This window comes from Heloderma suspectum, chromosome 4, assembly GCF_057233095.1.
Source record: "Heloderma suspectum isolate Gila_16-S chromosome 4, 16-S_ref, whole genome shotgun sequence".
Lineage (NCBI taxonomy): Eukaryota > Metazoa > Chordata > Lepidosauria > Squamata > Helodermatidae > Heloderma > Heloderma suspectum.
Genome location: NC_139461.1, coordinates 22,773,561 through 22,800,951, shown reverse-complemented (window position 1 = coordinate 22,800,951; position 27,391 = coordinate 22,773,561).

Here is a 27,391-nt window from a genome sequence, read left to right as displayed (position 1 = left end):
AATATGCATCTTGCAGTTTTGATTATGACAACGATGATGACAAGATATTTCTTGGAGCCAATTTGCCAAGCTTCAAAGGCAAAATTGGATCCAACCAGTGGCTGGAGCTTCATCAGATGGAGAAACTGTAAAATAAAAATTACATCCTGACATGCTTCTAATAAAGTTCCCTTTGCTCCCTCCTCCGTGAGTAGCATTTCTTTCTGAGCTTTGCAAAGGATGATTTAATCGCCTTTGCTCGTACATTAGAGGAGCTGATCGTTGGGCCTCTATTTAGATAGATTATTCTTCTGCTCTTATTAACGAGTGGCAAGTTAATGGAGATGAACAGAAATGAAAAATGGGGCGAAGCTCATTCAGCATCCTCTGCACCACTGGGTTTTGATTTCAGATGTTTTATTTCTCATTTGCAGCCAATGACGATAAAGTGGCAATACTTTGGGGTTGTTAGCATTTGGCTAGGAAGTTGATAAAATGTCTCACAACCTTTTCAGTTCAGGTCCAGTTATTCTCAAACATAGATCTTCATTTATGCTTGACGTTCCTTTATACTTTCCCCTCCTCCTGCCTGAAACCTCACAGAGAGGGGAAGGATGCCAAAAGAGTGGGGCTACAATAACGTCAAAATGTGCCTTCTGTAGTGGCATTTCGGGACCAGTTCCCATGGCCAAACTGGCTTGCTGAGATTGTAGATTGAAGGAGCCCAAGTGCCAAAACAACACTGCATTGTCTGGCTAGCAATCTTATTCCCACGCTTTCCTCACAATAGCTACATAACTTGTGTTCACAGGCTTTTCATGTTCCAACCAAACAACATATTTTGTTCCTAAAGTGCTCATATATCATATTGTGGTAGGGATATAAGGAGCAGAATCCAATGGGGTGCTTATGCCCCCACTGATTCTTTTCTGCCCTGCTGATTCCATTGTGCAAGCAGTGGGACCTGCCAACAGGTTGCACAGGTGGGACCCACCACTCACTCAAGGAGGATATTAGCGCTTCCTGGGGGAACCCCAAAATGGGCGAAAACACTCATTTCTTAAAAGAAGCAGGTTGGTGGAATTCCCTTACGTGAGCTTTGCAGATCTCCCCCCTTCCAGACACTGCTCATTTCGAGTTGCCCCAGAAGCACTGAAGTGCTGTTGCGCGAGCAGTGGGGTCTGCTTGCACAGTGCAATTGGTGTGGGGCGGAAGAGAATTGGCTGGGGCAGAAGCACCCTGTTGGCTTCTGCCCAAGTGCCTGAATCATGTGGTAGAGCTTTGCCTGGACTGTACCACTTCACGCTGCAGATGAATTCTCACCTTTTCTTCCAAACTACCCCAAACCCCAGACTATCCTATAAATAGGAACATAAGAAGAGCCGTGCTGGATCAGACCAAAGGTCTATCTAATCCAGCATTTTGTCCCCACACTGGCTAACCAGACGCCTCTGAGAAGCCCACAACAGGATGTGATATGAGCTCAATACTGCTCTCCCACTTGTATTACCCAGCAAGTGGTATACAGGCACATACTGCCTCTGATACTGGAGGCAATATATAGCCATCATGACTAGCCATCATTGATAACCACATCCTCCATGAATTGATCCAATCCGCTCTGCATCTTGTGGTAGCAAATTTCACAGTTTGACTACATGCTGTATGAAGAAGTACTTCTTTTCTTATCCTAACCTTCTCCCTGGTGTGTTAGTTATGTACAATTTTATTTCCTCAGGAAGGAAAATCATTGCAACCCAGCACCTGCCCTGTGGTCCCGTCCTTTTGCCAACCGTAGCTCTGTGGCAGACACATTATGAAGCATTGTGCCTGTTGTGCCTGTGATGTCACAATGGGGAAACATGAGCCACGAGTGTGTCAGGGAGAAGAATGGCATGTTCACAAACATTTCAGAAGCAACATGTTTGAATGGCAATACCACAATTATTCATTCTTGGGTATGAACATTTGGCAGTTTTGCACAGGGCTGAATTTCTCAGCAATCTTTTGTGAACACTAAGGCTATTAATCAAAAACTGAAAACAAATTTCTCCTTTGAGTTTCAAAAAATATGGTTACTGAAGGCTGCCTGTGCATGAGATGCAAACACACCACAGACTACTTCCTTCTCAAGTAATAATTTCTAGTAAGTTATAGGGTGCTCCCACTAAAACCTGTTGGGAAACACTGGGAAAGTAGTATGTTCACACTACACATTTAAATCAATTTCAGACTTGTTTAACTATCATAGCTCCCAAGCAATGAACAATGAGAACTGTAGTGCTATGGAGGAGCTGGGGATTTCGAATGCAAAATACTGTTGCCCTGCGCTGAATTTTCAGGGTCCCTCGCTCTCTGTCTCTGTCTCTCCCACACAGATGTCTGTTGGCAGCTGCTTCTTTTTCTCTAATCTGCAAATTCAGTGCCATTAAACAAAACATGGATTTATATTCTGAGGCAATCCCAGCCAATCAGGGTTCACGTTGGCAATGTGATGATGTCATGTCATGCAGCCAATTGGAATGGGTGATTATTATTATTTTTTTGCCTTGTTTCATAGCTCCCCTGAAAAATCCCCCAAATTCCCATGGTTGGAACAGAGTTGTCTATAAGAAACAGCACCATTTTGTCTCAGCCCTTGAATGTTCAGTATCCTCCCAACTGTACAATTCCTATGCTTCTTTGCAGGAGCCCGTAACCATTAAACCAACTTTGAACTGGTCTTAACTTATAATGTACATGTGTCTTTGGGGGACTGGACTGGTTCCCTAAATGTGGGGCAGGACATCTGAAGAGGGGGTACAAGGATCTAGGGAAGAATGTCAGCCATACACAGATGAAATGTTTCCCTCTCCATCAGCCAAGGCCTGGATGGGTTGAATATTCCCCAGCAGAGGACTATCATTAGAGTGGCCACATGTCCTACTTTACAGAGGGTGGTCCACCATTTTGGAAAGCTGGCAGAGCAGACTCCTGTATTTGAAGATATGCTCTTTTTGATGGGATGCCCTCCTAAAGTCCCTCCTCTTTGTCCCTAAAGCCCCACTCCCTGATGTCATCTGACTCCTTTCTCCATGCAGGGAGAGGCACAGAGTGATCACTCCACACCTCTCTCCATGGAGAAAGGGACACTGATCAGACATAAGAGGGTTTTTTTCCTGCTCAGTGCTAGAGAAAGATAGTCTTTCTCCAGTGCTGAGCATTAGGCAGGGCCTGAGAGAGGAGGTGAGCCTTGGGACAGAAGCCAACAGGCTGGGTGGGGAACTCCCGTGGGCCAGATCCAGCCCCTGGGCTGGCAGTTCCCCATCCCTGGTCTAGCAGTTAACTTTGTTCTTGTAAAATACACCCATCTGAAGTATTATAGGTCATATGGGATGGATAGCAGTAAAGCCATCTTTCAGGGATGCTTTGACTTTGATTCCTGCATTGAGCAGGGGGTTGGACTCGATGGTCTTATGGGCCCCTTCCAACCCTACTATTCTATGATTCTATGAAACATTTATCTACTCACCAAGAGTGCATGGTGCCTTATGGTATCTGTGGTATCTGTTTCATGTGGCTGGGAGGCAAATTCTGCAACAGGTTTACTACCTTACATTTTCCAGCAGCTGCAAGGATGTAGTAAAATTTGTCTCACCACATAGCTGGGATATGTGGGGTCGGGGACAGCCCCACACAGTGGCATATTATTCTAGGTGGCTTTCCAAAGTACTGTTCAAACTTCAAACCCATCTCTACAGTATATCTAAAGCAGCTTAAGAATAACATGCTTACAGGAAGTTTGTATGGGTGGCAGAGCTCCCATATAGGACATGAAAAAACAAAATATAAATTCATAGAATACAGTAAAATAAATTAGGGCACAATCCTATGCATGTTTAGACAGAAAAAAATCCTACAAGTCCCAGCATGCCACAGCCATAGAATTGTATCCTTTATGGCTAAATGTGCATTCTTATTCTCACTTACCTGGGAGTAAGCTTTTCTGAACACTGAGGGCCTTACTTCTGAGTAAACAGGCATAGGATAGCACTGTAAAACACTACCCAAGGATAGATGCTGAAGGATCTACAGGCTCCAAATTATTCAACCAGAGCACACTTCTAGAAAGTGAAGTTCTTTCTTCCCACACACAGCTTGTGACATGAGGCACCCAATAAAGGAACTGAAAACACCCCCACCCACATATCATTTGATGATCTGGTATAATATCAGCTCTACATAGGACCTACCCAGTTTACAGTGCCTAATTGATATGCAGATAGATACAGAAAGGAAAGGAAAACAGCTAGTTAGCTTAATTTAGCCAGTCCCCAGAAATATTTTGTTTGCCATCAGGCAAGCTGATCATACAGAAATTCCAAAGAAATTGCAAGCTGTTTTCAATATATATCTAATACTATCTTAGTTGGGGAGCCATAATAAACTGATCAGATATATGTAGAAATCCATGATAGATACCCAAAACTGAAATGGACCACACCGTTGCTATATAATGTAATCATATCTCTAGATCTCCATTACACCCACTGACCCCAGTTCCTGCATTACAGCTTCCTTACTTAGAGAATCCCTTCTAAGAATATAAGAAGAGCCCTGCTGGATCAGACCAAAGGTCCATCTAGTCCAGCATTCTGTTCACACAGTGGCCAACAGCTGTCAATTGGAGACCCACAAGCAGGGCATGAGCGCAACAGCACCCTCCCACCCATGTTCCCCAGCAACCAGTATCCATAGGCTCACTGTCTCTGGTACTGGAGGCATAGCCATCAGGACTAGTAGCCATTGATAGCCTTTTCTTCCAGGAATTTGTCTAACCCCCTTTGAAAGCCATCCATGCCTCTAATATCCTTTTTTACGTGTGGTGATCAGAATTGTACACAATATTCCAAGTGTGGTTGCAGCACCATAGATTTGTATAAGGGCAGTATGATATTGGCAGTTTTATTCTCAATTCCTTTTCTAATTATGCCTAACATGGAGCTTGCCTTTTTTATAGTGGCCCCACACTAAGTTGACATCTTAACTGAGCTGTCTGGTTTTTATACAAAGAAAAAATGGTTTAGCCTTCCCAAATCTTGCACTCTCTAGATGTTTTGAACTACAACTCCCAGCATTTCTGACCACTGGATCTGCTGGTTTGGGCTGAAAGGAGTTGGAGTCCAAAACATCTGGAAGGCAACAGGTTGAGGGGGCAGCTTTATGTTATAGGACAGGGCTGCAGAATATCTTTTAGCCCAAAGGCCAAATTCCATTTCACAGATGCTCTCAGGGCCACATTCCAGTGGTGGGCGGGGCAAAAGGAAGCAGGGCTCCAAAGCCGAAAAACCCAGCATCTTTTAGCATAAAGCTCTTACCGCCAGCAACTAAGATTTAGGAGAGACATTTCACAGAATCACAGAATAGCAGGGTTGGAAGGGGCCTATAAAACCATCAAGTCCAACCCCCTGCTCAATGCAGGAACCTAAGTCAGAGCATCCCTGACAGATGGCTGTCCAGCCTCTTCTTGAATGCCTCCAGTGTGGGAAAGCCCATCACTTCCCTAGGTCATTGCTTCCATTGTCGTATTGCTCTAACAGTCAGGCAGTTTTTCCTGATGTTCAATCTGGCTTCCTGTCACTTGAGCCCAGTATTCCATGTCCTGCATTCTGGGATGATCGAGAAGAGATCCTGGCCTTCCTCTCTGTGACAACCTTTCTAGTAATTGAAGAGTGCTATCATATCTCCCCTCGGTCTTCTCCTCTCAAGGCTAAACATGCCCAGTTCTTTCCGTCTCTCCTTGCAGGGCTTTGTTTCCAGTCCCCTGATCATCTTTGTTGCCCTCCTCTGAACCCTCTCCAGTTTGCCTGCATCCTTCTTAAAGTGTGGTGCCCAGAACTGGACACAGTACTCCAGATGAGGCCTAACCAGTGCTGAGTAGAGGGGAACTAGTATTTCTCGGGATTTGGAAGCTATACTTCTATTAATCCAGCCCAAAATAGAATTTGCCTTTTTTGCAGCCACATCCCATTGTTGGCTCATATTCAGCTTGTGATCTACAGCAATTCCAAGAACGTTTTCACTTGCAGTATTATTGAGCCAAGTGTCCCCCATGTTGTAACTGTGCATTTGGTTTCTTTTTCCTAGATGCAGAACTTGGCATTAGTGCTGTGCCGAAAATTTCTCCCACAATTTTTTTCGACCATTCTCACTCAGTTAGATAGAAGAGAAATTGCTTTCAAAAAAGAAATTCAATAATGAAGAAATTTCTTAGAAATTCTCATGGGTTGGGTTTGGGTTTCTTGGGCTTACCTTACTTAGGAGATAGCCGAGGAATGAGCAAAAATGTGCTGTTTTTCATTGTACAATCATCTCTTTGGCTGCCTGTAGCCTCCTCAGCTTCCTTCACCTCAATTAAAGCCTGGTTTAAGTCACTGTGAGGTAATTCCTCTCATAGGGCTTTTTCAGATCAGGGTGTGCAGGGAGCCTGGGAGGCTAGCTGTGATTAGGTAAGCTCAAAAACACCAGCAAAATACATTATAACACATCCTGAAGGAGGCAAAACAATGGAAGCCTCTTTCATGGTGGGAGAAAAATCTCAGGAAATTGGAGGAGGACAGATTTTGGCAGAGCATGAACTCCACCTCATCCCTGGAGCTGGACACAACACTGCCCCCACTGGCATTGATTGCAGTGGATGCAAACTGTGGGCCAGCCTGCCAAGACACTTGATGCTGTTGCAGCACGACCCCCCCACCTTAGGAAAAAAGAAATAAGTTGTGCTACAAGCCCTGCCAATGGGGAGCCATACCTGGGAGAAACTGTTGAGAATTTCTCCTCTCCCTGGAGATTTTCAGTGAAATTGTGTCCCAGATTTCTCTGCCCACAAGTAAGGTGGAGAATGTAGGGATGTACGAAAGTCACTTACCTTTCCGAAGGGTGACATTCGCGGTGTGGGGGAGGCGCTCCGTCCCTCCCCCCGAAATTCTCTCTGGCCAGCTCCACTCCATGGAGATTCCACAGAGCCACCAGCCGGAGCTGCCCACAGCCGGGCATCCAGCCGCTGGGCAGCCTGTAGGGACACAAATGGCGGCAGCCGTAGCTGCTGCCATTTGCGTCCTTGTATTTTGCCATGATAGGCTATGTAAATATTAAAAAAAAACAGGGAATGCAAAAAAAAAAAACAGGGAATGCAAATGGCGGTGGCTATGCCATTTGCACCCCTCTGTTTTGCCGTAATAGCCTATGTAAATATTTACGTAGGCTATCACGGCCCCCCCCAAAAAGGGAACGCAAATGGCGGCCATCGTAGCTGCTGCCATTTGTGTTCCCTTTTTTTTTGCTGTGATGGGCTATGTAAATACTTACGCAGCCTATCACGGCTTCCGCAGGGACGCAAATGGTGTCCCTGAGTTAGCCGTGATAGGCTACGTAAGTATTTACATAGCCTATCACGGCTATAGTGACGAAGCGAATGGCAGCCGCGGCCACCATTCACAAGTCAGCGTGAACGGCAGTAGGTAGGTGTCCTGTTTCACGTGCCTTTCGTGGGGCGGGGGGCAGGGGGGCTTCGTTCTGCCACGGATTTCGGGGGGCTGAATGCACTGGCATTCGGCCTCACTGAGATCTGTGGCAGAATTCTCTGACATCCCTAGGAGAATGTAAAGAGGCCATGTGCACAGCACTGATTGCATCCTTTTAGACTGGTGGGAAAAACTGCTCAAAAGCTGGGAAACCACTAAATGATTAGTGGTTGGTGGAAAGGGGTGGTGCAAAGGAAGGGACATGGCCTTTTGGAGAATTGGAGAACTCCAGGGGGGCAGATCAGGAGGTGCAGAGAACCAGATTTGCCTCCCAGGCCTGACATTCTATATCCCTGGTATAGGATATCCTGCTTTAGAGCAAGGATTTGTGTCGTGACTATTTGTTTATGGTTCTATATCTTTTCCTGTTGATGGGGAGAAAGAATTCAGATCTCACATAGATATCTCCAGACATGTGAGAAGGACACTGAATTCATCTAAGTGCTTTGGCACAAATGCTGTTAGAAAAAGAAAGTGGAAAAAAACAGGTGGAACTCAGGATAAACATAACTGAAGAGAATGAGATGAAGAAAGGAGAAAGTCTTAAGGCAAATCGTTTTCAAAACGATTTTCTCCTCTCACTGACAAATCTTTTTGTATTTGGATTGCTCAGGAGAGCTGAGCACAGAAGTGGTGACAGCAAACAAAATAAAAACATTCCGGACGGTGGGGGCTTATAATGATAATAATAACAATGGGGCCCTGTAAAATTTGAAAAAGCTCAGTACGAAAGCCAGGCATCCCCTTTTCAAGAACCAGTTCAGCTGTGATTACTATACTGCAGGTTAGTCTTTTAAAACACCCTTGCTGTTGAAATGTCTTAGGCTGAACACGGGTGACGCTGTTCTTGGCCATCATTTCACCACATTGTAACTGATGCTGGCAGCAGTGCACAGTGTAAGATGTATAAGTATGTGTGGTCCACCCGTGGCTTCCGCTTGAAGTGCAAGGGTGTCTCCTTCCCTTTCTTTTTCTAGGGATGTACAAAAGTCACTTACCTTTTGACGAAATTGATTCGCGGTGGGGGTAGGCGCTCCATCCCTCCCTCCCTGAATCCTGGCCGGCCAGGCCCGCAAATGGCGGCGGCTGTAGCCGCCGCCGTTTGCATCCCTGCGGTCAGCCGTGATAGGCTATGTAAATGTTTACTTAGCCTATCACGGCTGAGTAAAAAAAAAAAGCATGTACGCAAATGGCGGCGCCCATGGGTGCCGCCATTTGCATTCCCTATTTTGGCACATCTTGGTCTACGTAAACATTTATGTAGACTATGGCAAAAATAAGGGGAACGTCGCAAATAGCGTAGCGTCTACGCTATTTGCATTGCCCTTATTTTCGCCGTAGTCTACGTACATCTTTACGTAGACTACCCGTGCCCAAATAAGGAACGCAAATGGCGACGCCCATGGGCGCTGCCATTTGCGTATGCGCTTTTTTTTTTACTCAGCCGTGATAGGCTACGTAAACATTTACGTAGCCTATCACGGTGTTTTTTAAAATTTAGCCGTGATAGGCTACGTAAATCTTTACGCAGCCTATCACTTTTTTTAAAAAAAAAAATTCTTGGAAATGGCGGCGTCGGCAGCCAGTCGGAGGACCGGCCGCCGCTGCCAAACCGCTGCCGAACCGCCGCCGGAGCTGCCGCCGCCGCCAGGAGAATTCACCCAAGGTAAGTCCCGTCCCGGGGGGGGCGGGGGGGCAGACCGTTTCGCCACCAATTTCGGGGGGCTGAATGCACTGGCATTCAGCCTCCCCGAGATTCATGGCAAAATTCTCTGACATCCCTATTATTAACAGTCATCAACCAGAAGGCAACTATTCTGAATATAACTTAGGTGCATATGCTAATCCTATGCATGTTTGGACAGAAAAAAAGTCCCACAACCCAGCATTCCCCAGCTAGCCATACTGGTTGGGGAATGCTGGGACTAGTAGAACTTTTTTTCCTGTCTGAACATGCATAGGATTGTGCCCTTAGCCTACAATCCTATATCCATGTTCCTGGGAGTAAGCCCCAGTAAACATAATAGGATTTACTTCAGGGTAGATGTGTATAGGATTGCATTGTTAGTTGAGCATTTTGACATAGGCCTTTCATATCCAGCTGGTCTTCTGATTTCCTTAACATTGTACATATTTTAGTTGTATTTTTTGAAACGTTGCAAATATTCAACATTACAAAGGTGTGTAAATGTAATTGCTAATGTCAAACATATAAATATCATCACAAAAGGTGCCAAGGGAAAAGATTACATGCACCTCCAAGCTTGTAAATATCTAAGATTTCAAAATTCAGTATAAAGACCAAGGTGGACTTCTGTCTTCTCCCTGTCATCCAGATCAAATTAGTATATGTACAGAGAGTCAGATTAGACACCAAACTAGAGAACCAGGTCTCCATCAAAGAATTAGATAGTTCCAGACGGAGAGCTTACTTTTCTCCCAACCCACTGATTTCTCTTCTGCTGCACACCAGCCCTCCCAGATGGGGTTCCAGATGTGTGCTTGCTGCAGCGGAGGCTGGTGGCTCTGATTTTGGTGGGGTTGTGAATTCTTTCCAGGTTTCACTCAGAACCAGCCAGAACTCTAAATGAGCTACCCAAGATGCTGAACCTGCTTGGGGGCTAGGGTTCAGCACCCCGAATAGCTCCTTTTGAGTTGGTTCTGACTAAAACCTGGAATGGATTTACGGCCCCACTGAAATCAGAGCCACTAGCCTCCACTGGTTTGCCGCAACTAGTAGAGAAATGAGTGGTGAAGGGGAATGCGAGAAGGAAGCAGTGGACTGAGAGGAAGGTTAAGCACTCCTCCACAAAGATCACAACTTCCCTCTATCACTACTTTTATACAGCGGAAACTAGGGGTGCACAAAAGCCACTTACCTGGTCTCGCAGCTTGCTTCGCGGTGGGGGGGAGGCGCTTCGCTGCTCCCCCCTAAATTCAGGCCGGGGGGGAGGCTTCCCGCCTCGCCCGGCCGAAATTCAGGCCGGGGAGGAGGTGCCTCACCTCGCCCGGCCACGAAATAAAAAGTTTTTTTAAAAAAACGCCCCCGTGATAAGCTACGTGACGATTAATGTAGCCTATCACGGCTAGATCTGCAAAGTCAGCCGTGATAGGCTATGTAAATCATCACGTAGCCTATGACGGGTGACTTTAAAAAAAAAAGCGACCAAATAAGGAACGTGAATGGCGGCTCCCTATGGGGGCCTGCATTAGCCGTACGCGCTTTTTTTTTTTTTTTTAAGTCACCCGTGATAGGCTACGTGACGATTTATGTAGCCTATCATGGCTGACTTTGCAAATCTAGCCGTGATAGGCTACGTTAATCGTCACGTAGCCTATCACGGGGGCGTTTTTTTTTTTTTAACTTTTATTGGAATGGCGGCTGCCGCCTCTGCCCCTGTTGAAGACCTGCCGAACCGTCGCCGGGACCCGCCGCCGGGAGGGACATTCGGGAAAGGTAAGTCCCATCCCGGGGGGGTGCGGGGTGCGGGGGGTGCGGAGAATTTCTCCCCGAACTACTTCGGGGGGCCGAATACGTTGGCACTTGGCCCCCCGAAGTTTCGGGGAGAAATTCTCCCCCATCCCTAGCGGAAACCTGGTGTCGGGAGGTCACCCCGGCTGCCTTCTGAGATCCTCAGGTAGCCAGAATCAACACGCAGACAATAGGGCTCTTTTCCAAGGCTTTATTCCCATTCAACCTAATGACGCCTACAGATGCTAATGGCTTGATCCTACGAGTGAGACTTAAGAGAGCTTCCTACTCGGGGGTTCTAACCTTAGAAATCAGTTGGTCTCCATTTGGAGGGGAAGGCAGGAAACATCTGTACTTATGGGCTAGGAGGAGAGAGTACACCCTTTTCCCATGGGGCATCGAGGCACCGCTGTTGCCGTCGTTCCAAGCGGGCTGAGCGCCTCCTCAGCTCCCGCCATCTCCCACCTGATGCTGCGCCAGCACCTAGCATCCAGAAACTGGTGTTGCATCTCCCTCTCCCTGCCAGGGTCACTATCACTCTCAGGAATGTGTACTGGGAGGGGGTCTCCCCCTGGCTGCTCCTCTAAACAACGCGCAGGTTCCTCTCCCTCGGTTTCTATCACGGGTTTTTTGTGTGTTTTTTTTACTTTTTGTTTCGCGGCTGGGGAGATGGGGCGCTTCTCCCCAGCCTGAATTTCGGCCGGGCGAGGCGGGACACCTCCCCCCCCTCGCCTGAACTTCGGGGGGAGAAGCGAAGCGCCTCCCCCCCACCGCGAAGCACCCCTGCAAAAAGGTAAGTGACTTTCGTACATCCCTAGTTTCTATCTCTTCCTCAGATTCAGAACTGCTTTGGGGCTCTCTGGGCTCCGATCCAACCCTGACACCTGGGTTCCTAGACATGGGCCTCTGCTAAACACCCACTTTTGTCCCAAGTAACCCAGTTAGGATGGCCATTTATTCATCACCAGAAAAGATGAAGTCCAGCACAAAAACAGAGAATGAACAAGCACCCAGCTTTGCATATGTTAATTTAAATAACTAGATACACATTCAGAAAGAATTACTAGAGTTGAAATAGAAATGCAGTACATCTCACCAGCATGGAGAAGGCCATGAGGCCAGGGGACATATGTCTCTGCTCAGTCTGCTGTCCAGGTGGTAACTGTGGATGGGCAACTTCAAGGCCCCTGCTTGCTCGCCCTTTTTAGGATTATTTATACCAGACTTGAACTGGTAAGCCCTTCAAGCAGAGGACTATCCCCTGTAAAGAAGGAGACATTTCCACCCTAGTACAATCACATGTGGAATCAAATCCCAACTTGTGAAGCTCCGTGGTATACTTACTCAGGGAGCCAGTAAGGGCCAAAGCACTCACTATTTAAAGATGTAGCAAGCAGCTACATCCTTTCTCTCTTTTGTTGTTGTTGTAATTCAGTCGTTAAGTCATGTCCGACTCTTCGTGACCCCATGGACCATAGCACGCCAGGCCTTCCTGTCCTCCACTCTCTCCCGCAGCGTGCTGAAGTTCATATTCATTGCATTGGTGATGTTATCTAGCCATCCCATCCTCTGCCATCCTCTTCTTCTTTTGCCTTCAATCTTGCCCAGCATCAGGGTCTTTTCCAGGGAGTTTTCTCTTCTCATTAGGTGGCCAAAACATTTGAGCTTCAGCTTCAGTATCTGTCCTTCCAATGCAGTCAGGGTTGACTTCCTTTAGGATTGACTGATTTGACCTCCTTGCAGTCCAGGGGACTCGTAAGAGTCTTCTCCAGCACAACAGTACGAAAGCATCAATTCTTTGGCGCTCAGCCTTCCTTATAGTCCAGCTCTCACAGCCATACATTACTACTAGGAAAACCATAGCTTTGATTATACAGATCTTTGTTGGCAAGGTGATGTCTCTGCTTCTTACTATGCTGTCTAGGTTTGCCATAGCTTTCCTCCCAAGGAGCAAGCATCTTTTAATTTCATGGCTACAGTCACCGTCTGCGGTGATCTTGGAGCCCAAGAAAATAAAATCTGTCACTGCTTCCATTTCTTCCCCTTCCATATGCCAGGAAGTGATGGGGCCAGATGCCATGATCTTCGTTTTTTTTAATGTTGAGTTTCAAACCAGCTTTGGCACTCTCCTCTTTCACCCTCAACAACAGGCTCTTTAGATCCTCTTCACTTTCTGCCATTAGGGTGGTATCATCTGCGTATCTGAGGTTGTTGATAATTCTCCCGGCAATCTTATTTTCGACCTCTGATTCATCCAACCTGGTGTTTCTCAGGATGTACTCTGCATATAAGTTAAATAAGCAGGGTGACAATATGCAGCCTTGTTGTACTCCTTTCCCAATTTTGAACCAATTGGTTGTTCCATGTCCGGTTCTTACTGTTGCTTCTTGACCCTCGTACAGGTTTCTCAGGAGACAGGTAAGGTGGTCTGGTACTCCCATCTCCTTAAGAATTTGCCACAGCACACAATCAAGGGCTTTAGCATAGTTAGTGAAGCAGAAATAGATGTTTTTCTGGAATTCTCTTGCTTTCTCCATGATCCAGCGAATGTTGGCCATTTGATCTCTAGTTCCTCTGTCTCTTCGAAACCCAGCTTGTACTTCCGGTAGTTCTCGGTTCACATGCTGCTGAAGCCTAGCTTGTAGGATTTTGAGCATAACCTTGCTGGCATGTGAAATCAGCGCAATTGTACGGTAGTTTGAACACTCTTTGGCGTTGCCCTTCTTTGGAATTGGAATGTAAACTGACCTTTTCCAGTCTTGTGGCCACTCCTGAGTGTTCCAAATTTGTTGGCATATTGAGTGCAGCACTTTAACAGCATCATCTTTTAGGATTTTAAATAGCTCAGCTGGAATACTGTCATCTCCGCTAGCTTTGTTGTTACTAATGCTTCCTAAGGCCCACTTGACTTCACTCTCTAGGATGTCTGGCTCAAGTTCAGTGACCGCACTATCATGGCTATCAGGGACATTCAGATCTTTCCTGTATAGTTCTTCTGTGTATTCTTTCCACCTCTTCTTAATCTCATCTGCTTCTGTTAGGTCCCCGCCTTCTTTGTCCTTTATCATGCCCATGTTTGCACAAAATGTTCCCTTGAGATCTCCGATTTTCTTGAAGAGATCTCTAGTCTTTCCCATTCTATTGTTTTCCTCGATTTCTTTGCATTGTTCATTTAACAAGGCCTTCTTGTCTCTCCTTGCTATTCTCTGGAACTCTGCATTCAGTTAGATATATCTTCCCCTTTCTCCCTTGCTTTTCACTTCCCTTCTTTCCTCAGCTACTTGTAAAGCCTCAACAGACAGCCACTTTGCTTTCTTGCATTTCTTTTTTTTTGGGTTGGATTGAGTTGCTGCCTCCTGAACAATGTTACGGACCTCCGTCCATAGTTCCTCAGGTACTCTGTCTATCAGGTCTAATCCCTGAAATCTATTCCTCACCTCCACTGTATATTCATAAGGGATATGAATATCCCTTATTCATTCAGGACATTCAGGGTCATACCTGAATGGTTTAGTGGTTTTCTCTATGCTCTTCAATTTCAGCCGAAATTTTGCAACAAGAAGCTCATGATCTGAGCCACAGTCAGCTCCAGGTCTTGTTTTTACTGACTGTATAGAGCTTCTCCATCTTTGGCTGCAAAGGACATAATCAATCTGATTTCAATATTGACCATCTGGTGATGTCCATGTGTAGAGTCGCCTCTTGTGCTGTTGGAAAAGAGGGTTTGCTATGATCAGCATGTTCTCTTGGCAAAACTCTATTAGCCTTTGTCCTGCTTCATTTTGTACACCAAGGCCATGCTTGCCTGTTATCCCAGTGATTTCTTGGCTTCCTACTTTAGCATTCCAATCCCCTATGATGAAGAGGACATCTTTTTTTGGTGTTCATTCTAGAAGGTGTTGTAGGTCTTCATAGAACCGATCAACCTCAGCTTCTTCAGCCTCAGTGGTTGGGGCATAGACTTGAATTATTGTGATGTTGAATGGTTTGCCTTGGATTCATACTGAGATCATTCTATCGTTTTTGAGATTGTACCCCAGTACTACTTTTCACACCCTTTTGTTGACTATGAGTGCTACTCCATTTCTTCTAAGGGATTCTTGCCCACAGTAGTAGATATAACGGTCACCTGAATTAAATTCGCTCATGCTTGTCCATTTTAGTTCGCTGATTCCCAAGATGTCGATGTTCAATCTTGCCATCTCATGTTTGACCACCTCCAGCTTGCCTTGATTCATTGATCTGACATTCCAGGTTCCTAAACAATATTGTTCTTTACAGCATCGGACTTTCTTTTCACCACCAGACACATCCACAGCTGAGTGTCCTTTCGGCTTTGGCCCAGCCATTTCACTCTTTCTGGCACTACTTGGAAATTCCCTCTGCTCTTCCCCAGTAGTATATTGGACACCTTTCGACCTGAGGGGCTCATCTTCCGGCGTCATATCTTTTACCTTGTGATACGTTCCATGGGGTTTTCTTGGCAAGAATACTGGAGTGGGTTGCCATTTCCTTCTCCAGTGGACCACATTTTGTCAGAACTCTCCACCATGACCTGTCCGTCTTGGGTGGCCCTGCATGGCATAGCTTATGGCTTCACTGAGTTACGCAAGCCCCTTCGCCACATCAAGGCAGTGATCCATGTAAGGGTTTCTCTCTTTTACTCTAGAGTAAATGCTGGGAGCCCAATCTAGATTTGAACCATAGAGTGGCGATTAGAGGGGCTTGAATCCTTTCCCCCCTGCTTGTTCAGGATCCCCACACCTGCAATTTATATTGCCAAAACGTTATCCATTTACGTCAAGGATCACTTTTTGGCAATATAATAAAAACTGCAAGTGCAGGGGCTCCTGAACCTGATCTCGATCAGGACCACAGCAGGGCAGGGAGGAAGGGTTAAAGCCTCCCCACCCTGCCCCCTCATGCTAGGGCCCTGACTCAGATTGCTGCACTTGCTTCAGCAAAAAAGAAAAGAAAAGAAAAAGCTGCTTGCTACGTTGCTAAAGTAGCGTGTGCTTTGGGTCTTAAGTCTTCAGCAGTGCCTCACAGGAAGTAGGATTTGATTCCTTCTTAGATCTGAGTCTCAAGGCCTGGCTACACAAGGCCTTGAATATACATTCTTTCAGCATCACCTTAGGAGTGTTTTCCACACATAAAAACTGAAAATGATCCACAAATGGTACTCTCACCATAAACAAACATTCATTCTTATCACATATGCACAGGAAGCTTTATGAATAATCAGTTCTCTATGAAAATCCAAAACACTCTGACTAATGTCTCTAAGTACCAAGCCACATGTGATGCTGAGTGAGTCACATATGCCACCCCCCCCGGCCCCCAGGTACTCTGTTAGTTATTTATCAGATAAACTCATGGGGCCTACAATCTGAAGAGGAAGATCCATGGAGGGTAGGAACGGAGAAGAGTTTTCTAAACTTTTCCTTTTTTGCACTTCTATCCCATTTTTCTATTCTACCCATGGAGAGAAACGCTACTTGAACCCCTCCTTGCCTTTGTCCCATAATTCAAGCACTGGTCTAAATCACCCCCAAAACTGCTATTAGCGGGTAAAATAATACAGGGACCACCTGTTTGATTTAGACTGTGATAATGGTACGGGGGAAAGGGTTCAATGCCCCTTTCCCAGTACCATTGCTTGGATCAAGTGCGGAGCTGCCCTCCCAGCTACTTTAAAGTGGAAAAAAAAACTCCCCACAACTAATCACGGATCTGCTGCATAATGCACAGCTTGGCCCTCACATCCTGCACAACCCCAAAAAGGATGTGAAGAAAAGAAACACCCTTCCATTGCAACCACCACCAAGAAATATTGCTAGGTTTTTACTCTAACTATTAACCTTGCTTCCTTCAAAACTCCTTGGATGTCAGCAGTACTCTCCAGATTTGCCTTGACAGCCTGCCTTATTCTGTGGCAACCTCTAAGTGAAATGGAAGAATCGAAGGGGATTTGGGAAACAAAAGCTCTGCAGCATCACAGAGGGGAGCATTTCCTTTCACATCTTTTCTAGGGGATTAGAGCATAGCACTTCAGAAATGTGGATGGTGTTTTCTGCCCAAGTTTCTATTTTGAGCTCCAGCATGGAAATGTATATAAGCCTTCTAGAGCATGAGCCTGTGGTCTGCCTATATCCTAGGCTCTGAGTTCCTTCAGCTCTTAAACTCAGTGCCTGCACTGTATTTCTCAAATACGAACTAGCCATATGCTGGAATTAATTATTTACATTCAAATATGTGTTGTGTTCCAGAGCATGTAGTTAATGGCAGTGTGCCATATAGATGTTCACCAGACGACTCAGCAAAAAATGACTGTTCTAGAAACCAAAGTCTACAACTATTGGTGGGACTCCTATTGTTTATAAAATCCACCTCTTATATGAGGCAAATAGAACTACTGTTCCTGTATTGGGCCTGCAACTTCCAACCTTTGCAAGCCGAATGCAGCCAACCAGGTGTATGTGCATGGGCACAAGAAATCTCATATTTTTGCTGCCTACATGATACTCCAAAGATATGGGGTGGGGGAGGTGGTTCCTGGGCTTGGTGAGTTATGAGCTGCTTTTAAAATATCATTTATTGATTTGTTGTTGTTGTTGTTCAGTCGTTCAGTCGTGTCCGACTCTTCATGACCCCATGGACCATAGCACGCCAGGCCTTCCTTTCCTGCGCTCTCTCCCGGAGCGTGCTCAAGTTCATATTCATTGCATCCGTGATGCTATCTAGCCATCTCATCCTCTGCCGTCCCCTTCTCCTTTTGCCTTCAGTCTTTCCCAGCATCAGGGTCTTTTCCAGAGAGTTTTCTCTTCGCATTAGGTGGCCAAAATATTTCAGCTTCAGCTTCAGTATCTGTCCTTCCAATGAGCACTCAGGGTTGATTTCCTTTAGGATGGACTGATTGGACCTCCTTGCAGTCCAGGGGACTCGTAAGAGTCTTCTCCAGCACCACAGTTCGAAAGCATCAATTCTTCGGCGCTCAGCCTTCCTTATAGTCCAGCTCTCACAGCCATACATTACTACTGGGAAAACCATCGCTTTGATTAGACGGACCTTGGTCGGCAAGGTGATGTCTCTGCTTCTTACTATGCTGTCTAGGTTGGCCATAGCTTTCCTCCCAAGGAGCAAGCGTCTTTTAATTTCATGGCTACAGTCACCGTCTGCGGTGATCTTGGAGCCCAAGAAAGTAAAATCTGTCACTGCTTCCATTTCTTCCCCTTCTCTATGCCAGGAAGTGATGGGGCCAGATGCCATGATCTTCGTTTTTTTAATGTTGAGTTTCAAACCAGCTTTTGCACTCTCCTCTTTCACCCTCAACAAGAGGCTCTTGAGATCCTCTTCGCTTTCTGCCATTAGGGTGGTATCGTCTGCATATCGGATTGTTGTTGATAATTCTCCCAGCAATCTTAATTCCGACCTCTGATTCATCCAACCCGGCATTTCTCATGATGTACTCTGCATATAAGTTAAATAAGCAGGGTGACAATATGCAGCCTTGTCGTACTCCTTTCCCAATTTTGAACCAATCGGTTGTTCCATGTCTGGTTCTTACTGTTGCTTCTTGACCCTCGTACAGGTTTCTCAGGAGACAGGTAAGGTGGTCTGGTACTCCCATCACTTTAAGAATTTGCCACAGTTTGTTGTGATCCACACAATCAAAGGCTTTAGCGTAGTCAATGAAGCAGAAATAGACATTTTTCTGGAATTCTCTTGCTTTCTCCATGATGCAGCGAATGTTGGCGATTTGATCTCTAGTTCCTCTGCCTCTTCTAAACCCAGCTTGTACTTCCGGTAGTTCTCGGTTCGCATACTGCTGAAGCCTAGCTTGTAGGATTTTGAGCATCACCTTGCTGGCATGTGAAATGAGCGCAATTGTGCGGTAGTTTGAACACTCTTTGGCGTTGCCCTTCTTTGGAATTGGAATGTAAACTGACCTTTTCCAGTCTTGTGGCCACTGTTGAGTGTTCCAGATTTGTTGGCATATTGAATGCAGCACTTTAACAGCATCATCTTTTAGGATTTTAAATAGCTCAGCTGGAATACTGTCATCTCCGCTAGCTTTGTTGTTACTAATGCTTCTAAGGCCCACTTGACTTCACTCTCTAGGATGTCCGGCTCAAGTTCAGTGACCGCACTCTCATGGCTATCAGGGACATTCAGATCTTTCCTGTATAGTTCTTCTGTGTATTCTTGCCACCTCTTCTTAATCTCATCTGCTTCTGTTAGGTCCCTGCCTTCTTTGTCCTTTATCATGCCCGTCTTTGCACAAAACGTTCCCTTGAGATCTCCAATTTTCTTGAAGAGATCTCTAGTCTTTCCCATTCTGTTGTTTTCCTCGATTTCTTTGCATTGTTCATTTAAGAAGGCCTTCTTGTCTCTCCTTGCTATTCTCTGGAACTCTGCATTCAGTCGGCTATATCTTCCCCTTTCTCCCTTGCTTTTCGCTTCCCTTCTTTCGTGAGCTACTTGTAAAGCCTCATCAGACAGCCACTTTGCTTTCTTGCATTTCTTTTTCTTTGGGATGGATTTCGTTGCTGCCTCCTGAACAATGTTACGGACCTCCGTCCATAGTTCCTCAGGCACTCTGTCTATCAGGTCTAATCCCTGAAATCTATTCCTCACCTCCACTGTATATTCATCAGGGATATGATTTAGGTCATACCTGAACGGTTTTGTGGTTTTCCCGATGGCTTTGCATAGGTTGGAATAGCCCTTAGTTTGATACAGCGGAGCTCTCAAGCAAACTTACTCAAGTCTCAGAATTGGATACATGGTGCCCTCAGATTGTCTTTTTAAAAAAGTGATTGATATGGATTGTTGATATTGATCAAAACAGCTGCCTGAATTTTGGGACCCTCCTTGGAGGCCTAGCTATAGAGAATGTCATGATGAATGCCTGCACTTCAAAATTTACCACTTCACCACTGCTCTGTAGCAGCAAGAAGACCTAAAATTCTGTGGTATGTTACACCCCAAATCTTATGGATGCGGTTAAGCTGCAAGGTTGCAAGTAATGACTCAACTGTGCCACAGCAACTGAGATGCAATTAGAATCATATTCTGGCTATCCCATTTCAGAGAAAAAGTAGCATAAAGCTAAAGAAGGTACAGAACTGGAAATACCAAAGGCAAAGTGACAAAAGTTCTGGCCCATCCATTGTGATTTTTCTGTGGGTTTGTTTGTGTATGTTTCCCTAATAAAGAGATAACACACACACCCTTCCCTTGGGGCTTACAAACTGTGCTTGATTTCTAAGTGATAGGCTTTGTGATTCAAATCTGCCTGGAAGTTGCGTAACACTCACGATCTGGGAAACGTATGCCAATCTCCCATATGTGGAGATTGTTTTATCATTGCTTCATGAAGAACAACAAGCATTTTGCTCTTTTAAATTAGTTTTTCATATTATCAGGGCTGAGGCCTGGCTCCCAAAATACGTTTTTCAAGTAAACTCTCATGTGAATAAAGTCACTGCTGTCACTCACAGTTCACTCCAAATTGGGGGAGGGGGGCTGAGAAAGCCCACTTCCTTTCCACTGTCAACTGCCCTGAAGAATACAAGGCAAGCAGAGGCCTTCTGCTCCTTCTCCTTGCTCTTGGTAGTGCTCTCATGCTTGGGGGAAAACAGGTGAACAGGCAACAATAGCTAGGAGAAGGATGAGGAGCAGAGGTGTGGCCAGGGCAGTCCGGGAGCCCCCACTGCATTGTGGGCCTTGGCAGATGCCCCACAAGGCCAACCTTTGATGCCAACCCTGCTGTTACTGGATAAAAATCCAATTTAAGTTCTACTTAGAGTAGATCCACTGAAATGAATGAGACTTCAGTTAGTCATGTAAAATCATACAGGTGGTCATGACTAACTGAAACCCCATTCATTTCAATCGGTCTACTCTAAGTAGGACTTACATTGGATTTTACCCACTGTCTGGCAGAGAGCCCTGTTTAAGGCCTCTCTGCACTATGCTTCAGCCTACTCATCCACCTGCTGGTACCACCAGAAAGTCATAGGAAAGTGCTTCCAGACTAGGCCTTTATGACACTATCAACTTGCCTCATTCATGGAATTGTATTGGGGGGGGGGGGTTTCCAGATGACAACATCTTCCTCTCATCCTTGGAAGTAATAGTTGCTACAGGCATCTTCCCAGAGTCTTCTGACCATAGGGCAGCTCTTTATAGGCCTCCTGCATGAGCTGCTCCTGAAACAGTTTCCAATCCCACAGGATGTGGTAAGGTGGTGGGGTTTCACCACCAGAATCCAAGGACCCTGGGAAGACTGATGTTCTCTCAACATATCCCTTTTATAGTTTAAGAACATAAGAAGAGCCCTGCTGGATCAGACCAAGGGTCCATCTAGTCCAGCATTCTGTTCACACAGTGGCTAACAGCTGCCCACAGGAAACTCACAAGCAGAATATGAGTGCAACAGCCCCCGCCTGCCCATGTTCCCTAGCAACTGGTGTACACAGGCTCACTGCCTCTGGTGCTGGAGGTAGCACATGGCCATCAAGACTAGTAGCCACTGATAGCCTTCTCCTTCAGGTATTTATCTAACCCCTTTTTAAAGCCATCCAAATTGGTGGCCATCAATTCATCTTGTGGATGTGGTAGCGAATTCCATAGTTATGTGCTATGTGCTGTGTGAAGAAGCACTTCCTTTTATCTGTCCTGAATCTCCCACCATTCAGCTTCATGAGATGACCCTGGGTTCTAGTAATATGAAAGGGAGAAAAATATATCTCTATCCACTTTCTCCACACCATGCATAATTTTGAACACCTCAGTCATGTCTCCCCTTACTCTCCTTTTCTCCAAGCTAAACAGTCCCAGCTGTTGTAACCTTCCCTCACAAGAGAGTTTCTCCAGCCCCTTGATCACTTTAGTTGCCTTTTCCTGCACTTTATCCAACTTTTCCAACTTGAATATTATGTGTAGGCCTCCAAAAATCTGCTCTGCATGAAAGTTTGTTGGCAGGGGGAAGAGAACTAGGCATATTTCAACATTGAATACATTTTCCCCTTTGTCAGACAAATAAGGTTTTTAAGAGAAAGAAAAAACTTACTCAAAATAGGATAAAAATTGGACGGCTTGAGACTGAATTGCTTTCATGAGCATCTGCAGAGTCTGTATTAATTGTAGCGTGTGGGATTCAATGTCCCGGCACCACTTCTGTCTTCACGGTGCGTGCTGTCTCAGCAACTAACGCAGGCACTGACAGCCACTCCGTTAAATGCTACCCTTTAGGCAGGCATCAAAGCAGAAACAAGAACAGACGGTTTCAGCTGTGAAATTTTGAGGAACAACTCACCTTGCTTTAGTGGCACTGATAACAGTGTTCATCTTCCTAGCTCGCTTCTCACCATCTGTATTGTTACATCAAATATGCCTTCCTGGTGCATCTCTCTCTGTTTACTCGACTTGGTCCTCTGACCGTCCGCTGATGGTTTGGTGGATTCCTGGCTTTTGTGCAGTTTTTTTCCCATTCTAAAAGGTCAAAAATAGTGCTGTGCCAAAAATTTCTCCCAATTTTTTCCTGACCATTCTCATTCAATTTGATAGAAGAGAAATTGCTTTCAAAAAGAAATTCAGTACTGAAGAACTTTCGGAGATATTCTCATGGGTTGGGTTTGGGTTTCTTGGGCTTACCTTACTTAGGAGGTGGCCGAGGAGTGAGCGCAAGTGTCCTGTTTTTCACTGTACAATCATCTCTCTGGCTGCCTGTAGCCTCCTCAGCTTCCCTCACGCTACACACTACAATTAAAGCCCAGTTTAAGGCACCATGAGGTAATTCCTCCCATAGGGCTTTTTCAGATCAGGAGGACATGCAGGCAGCCCGGGAGGCTAGCTGTGATTAGGTAAGCTCAAAAACACCACTAAAATAAATTATAAAGCATCCTGAATGAGGCAGAACAATGGAAGCCTCTTTCATGGGGGAGAAAACTTTCAGGAAATTGGAGGACAGATTTTGGCAGAGCATGAACTCCACCTGATCCCTGGACACACCCCTGCCTGCACCTGCATTGTGGTAGATGCAAACTGGGGGCCAGCCCGCCAAGACGCTTGATGCGGGACGAAAACCCCCAAAACCCTTGGGGGGGGAAAGCAGCTGTGCCACAAGCCCTGCCAATGGGGAGCCCTAACTGGGAGAAACTGTAGAGAATTTATCCTTCCCCTGGAGAAATTTGGTGAAATTGTCTTCCAAATTTCTCTGCCCCCATGTAAAGTGGAGAATTTCAAGAGGCCATTTGCGCACAGCTTGAGTCAAAATGCTTCTCCTAAAGCTTAGTGACTGGCAATAGGAGCTTTAGGCTAAAATATGCCTAAATAAAATAAAATATGCCTAAATAAAATAGGGTTCCAGATCCTTCCTGGCATTGCATATTTATGGAACACATTTACCCACAAAGTGCAGGTGGGGCCCCTCCCTTGCTGTTTTCACACTGGTTGCAGAAGTCTGTTTTATTCTGGCAGCCTTTTGTTGGACGTGTCAGATAGTGTTTTTTTTAATTAAAGTTTTATCTGCTCGACTCCTCCTTGGCTGATTGTTAGGTTTTTGTTTTTTCATGAAATTGCACTTTTTAAATCTTGTAAGCCACACTGAGTGGTGCTTCAGCAACAGAAGGGCAGGATAGCAATGCTTTCACTAATAAACAAATGAAAAAGAAAATGTATGCTTGCAAATTCTGCATGTGCAATGTGGAACCCAATTGCACAGAGGGGTGTGTGTCTGTGTGTGTGTGTACCATGCCTTCATCCAAAAGAGTATTTCAGGGTAGTATACACAAAAATCAAATACTGACTACAATACAACAGCATAAAGCCAAAAATCACTCTAAAGCAGGGGTAAGCAAGCTGGTGTCCTCCAGATGTTTTGGACTACAACTCCCTCATTTCCTGATCATTGACCATGCTGGATGGGGCTTATGGGAACTATAGTCCAAACATTTGGAGGGCCCCAGGTTGCCTTCTCACTCTAAAGGAAGAGAAAGATATAGAAGCTCCAAGCTGCATATACGCACTCACACCACCGCCATGGCTGCTCCAGTGATCCAGCCCACTCCCACCATTTATTATTAGGCATTGCTGGAGCTTCAGTATAGCTTCCAGTGGCCACGATCCCACTCTAGTTGTGCATAAACAAGATGCATGGGAGTTTGTGAGAGAATGTGGATGGGAATGTGCATTCAAACGCACATCAGAATACACATCCCATTCAAAGTGATATAGTGATATACAGTATAGCCACACAGTGCTTCATGCATCCAAATGTACATCTGATTTACCTTGGGGGGTTTATCCAGGCCATGATATGCATGTGTATATCTGCTATTTATGTATTACGCCTTGCCTCCAAGGAGCCCAAGGTGGCATATACATGATCCTCCTCCTCCTCTCCATCTTGTCCTCACAACAACCTTGTGAGGTGGTTAGTTTGAGAGTCAGTGGCTGGCTCAAAATCACCCAGTGAGCGTCATGGCTGAGTGGGGACTAGAACTAGGGATGTACGAAAGTCACTTACCTTTTTGCAGCTTGGCTTTGCGGTGGGGGGGAGGCGCTTCGCTTCTTCCCCCGAAGTTCAGGCGAGGGGGGGGAGGCGTCCCGCCTCGCCCGGCCGAAATTCAGGCCGGGCAGAAGCGCCCCCTCTCCCCGGCCGCGAAACAAAAAGTGAAAACAAAAACAAAAACGTGATAGTCTACGTAACGATTAACGTAGCCTATCACGGCTAGATTTCCAAAGTCAGCCGTGATAGGCTACGTAAATTGTTATGTAGCCTATCACGGGTGTGGTTGTTGTTGTTTTTTTACATTCACTTTGTAATGGCGGCGGCGGCAGCCAGTCGGAAGACTGGCCGCCGCCCCTGCCCCCGCCGAACCGCCGCTGGGACCCGCCGCCGAGAGGGACATTCGCAGGAGGTAAGTCCCATCCCGGGGGGGTGGTGGGGTAGTGGCGGAGAATTTCACCGCCAATTTCAGGAGGCTGAATGCATTGGCATTCGGCCTCACCGAGATTCGTGGAGAAATTCTCAGAAATTCTCCGCCATCCCTAACTAGAACCCAGATCTCCCAAGTCCCAGTCTGACACTCTAACCACTATGCCACACTGGCTTCCTATGCATGGGTCTCCTTTCCTGGATCAGGCAAGTATGGTGGGGCAAGGGCTTGCTTGCAAAGACCTGCATCGAAAGAATCATTTCTGCTTTCTGTATATCACAGCTGAAAGAATTATACCAAGTAGTAGATGTTCATAACTACACTGTCAAAATTGCTACAGTTTATCTTAAGCTTCAAACTGCCACAGTAAGTCAATGTTTCCTTTGAGTGACAGCTGAATATTTCAACAAATATCAAGAAATAAATATTAGCTGATGTGATATGCATGGCTCCTGTTATTTATTAGACACCACAAGCACTGCTAATATGTAGGGAGAAGTAAAGGGAAACATGAGAGGAATGCATTGCAAAATAATCAACGTTTGAGATCAAATCTTCTATGAAACATGAGTTTAACCATCCTCAACAAACCAGATGTTCCATGATATATTATATACTATAGACTGAATAGTATGGAAGAGTTTTTATTTATGAATTTATTTTATTTCTATACTGCCCAATAGCCAAAACTCCCTGGGTAGTTCACAAAAATTAAAATGACAAAGTACAACATGAAACAATATAAAATATGAAAGCTTAAAACTACAGTATAAAAGTACAGCCAGAAAAAAACCTAGCAGCCATACAGAGATTTAAAAAACAGATTTAAAACAGAGCTAAAAAACTAGAGTGCCTAAATGCTGGGAAAAAAGCAAAGTCTTCACCTGGTACCGAAAGGAGTACAATGTAGGCGCCAAGTGAACCTCTATAGGGAGCCCATTCCACAGCTGGGTTGATATAGCAGAAACAGCCCTCTTCCTGGTAGCCACCCACCTCACTTCCTGATCTTAGGGTCCAGGCAGGCACATATGGGAGGAGGCGATCCTTCAGGTAACCTGGCCCCAAGCCGTTTAGGGCTTTGAATGTTAATACCAGCTCTTTGAATCGGGCCCGGAAATGGACTGGCAGCCAGTGCAGCTGGAAAAGTACTGGCGTAATGTGATCTCATTGGCCAGTCCCCATTAACAATCTTGCTGCCATTTTCAAAGGCAGACCCACGTATTACGAATTGCAGTAATCTAGGTGAGAGGTTATCAGAGCATAGGGGTGTACGGATTGTACTCACCCTCGTCCGCCCGTGGGTCCGCGTGGGGGGGGGAGGTGATCTGGTCCTCCCCCCGGAATCCTCCCTGGCCGGCCGGCTCCACTCCGCATAGCATCCGGACCGGAACGTCCGGCGTAGCAGCTGCCATTTTCGTCCCACCCTTTTGCCATGATAGGCTACGTAAATCTTTACGTAGCCTATCACAGCAAAGCCCAGGTAGGGATGTACGAAAGTCACTTACCTTTTCAAAGGGTAACATTCGTGGTGGTGGGGAGGTGCTCCGTCCCTCCCCCCGAAATTCTGGCTGGGGGGGGAGGCGCTCTGTTCCTCCCCCACGAATCCTGGCCAGCCGGCTCCGCTCCGCAGGGATTCTGCGGAGCCGCTGGCTGGCTCCGCTAGCGGCCGGACATCCAGCTGCTGGCTAGCAGGGACGCAAATGGCGGCGGCCGTAGCCACCGCCGTTTGCATCCCTGCAATCAGCCGTGATAGGCTACGTAAATGTTTACATCGCCTATCACGGCTGATTTAAAAGAAAAAAAAATGTGCGTACGCAAATGGCGGTGCCCATGGCCGCCGCCATTTGCGTTCCTTATTTTCGCCGTCTTAGTCTACGTAAATGTTTATGTAGACTAAGACGTGCCAAAATAAGGAACGCAAATGGCGGCGCCCATGGGCGCCGCCATTTGCGTACGCGCATTTTTTTTCTTTTAAATCAGCCGTGATAGGCTACGTAAACATTTATGTAGCCTATCACAGTGTTTTTAAAAAATCTAGCCGTGATAGGCTACGTAAATCTTTACGTAGCCTATCACGTTTTTTTTTTTAAAACTAGAAATGGCGGCGGCGGCAGCCAGTCGGAAGACTGGCTGCCACAGCCCCCGCCACCGAACCACCGCCGAACCACTGCCGGAGCTGCCGCCGCCAAGAAGATCCGCCGAAGGTAAGTCCTGTCCCAAGGCTGGGCGGGGGGGCAGACCGTTCTGCCACTGATTTCGGGGGGCCAAATGCGCTGGCATTCGGCCTCCCCGAGATCCGTGGTGGAATTCTCTGACATCCCTAAGCACAGGGATGCAAATGGCGTAGTGGATGCTATTTGCGTCCCTGCTCTTTGCCATGATAGGCTACATAAATCTTTACGTAGCCTATCACGGCAAAAGGCAGGGACTCA